Source organism: Entamoeba invadens, assembly GCF_000330505.1.
Source record: "Entamoeba invadens IP1 unplaced genomic scaffold scaff_1105074725223, whole genome shotgun sequence".
Lineage (NCBI taxonomy): Eukaryota > Evosea > Mastigamoebida > Endamoebidae > Entamoeba > Entamoeba invadens.
In genome coordinates, this window is record NW_004440453.1 from 123,710 (window position 1) to 124,999 (window position 1,290).

Sequence of the window (1,290 nt, forward strand, 5' to 3'; positions counted from 1 at the left end):
GTTTATCAAAGAATTTACATCTGATGTAGATGTAAAAGTTGCATTGTTTTTAAAGTTAACTTTGCATAATTATTAGTGTATATATTTGTGATTCTATTTTTGTATTATTTTTAAATGTCCCAATTGCATATGTTCTGAATTTAATTTGTTCCAAAGAAATAATGGAAGCATTATCATTTACAGTGGTTGTCACAGTTTCATAACAATCTAACAACCCGACTGCAAATAATTTTGCATTTCCCTCAAGTGTTAAACTTGCAAATACATGTAAACTGAATGTTGTATTTGATTGGACGTAACTGTCATCTTTCATAATAAGACCTGCATTTTCACCACCAATAAATACTTTATAAATATGCATTTGTGCACTATTTACCATTGTTATTGTCGAATACCCACTCAAATTGATATAATTCATCACATTAATAGATGTATTATTTGTAAGCATTATTTTCACAAATTTTAATGCAGTAACACTCGAATTGCTATTTATTTTAGCTTCATCATTGAGAATAACACTTGAATCGTTATTTAAATACAACATTTCATTTAAATTCATTACAGCGTATTCCTTAATTAATAACTTTGATGTATTATAAAGATTGACTTGTGTTGATGTGTTCATAGTAGCCTTTCCTTTTATTGTGATATATGACTTGTTGTATAGTTCCAACCCACCCGAAGAATTAAAAGATGAATTTGTGCTTATTGTGAGTGTTGCATCACCATTCATAAGTAAATTACCTTGAGTATTCAACAATGCATTTGCATCCAGAAATATTTTTGAAGAATTAAATAGAGTGATGTCACTTTGAGATTCAACAATTGATGAATCATTTATGACAAGTACGGTATTTGAAATACAATTTAATTTAGTAATATTCACCATCGCGTTATTTTCAAATTGGACGTTTGTTTTATCTATTAAAGATAAGGTTGGTGTCGACATAAAAGTGTTGTCAGTCATTAAAAGTGTTGTACTACCATTTAATTGTATTGAACTCGAAACAATGAGTTTTGAATTCCCATTTAAAGTAACTTTTGGCTTTCCATTAGTATTGAAATTTGATGTATCTATCATTGAATTATCACTTAAATTTATTGTGGAGTCGTCGTAGACATCAATAGATGGAGTTTGATCCGTATATGAGTTTGAAACCATTATCAGATTTGAATTATCATTAAAATTAATTGGTTGATTTCCACTACGCATGTATGAGGTATTGTTCATTACAAGTGTTACATTGTCGTTGAAATTAATAGGGTATGCAGTGGTCCTAATTGAACATG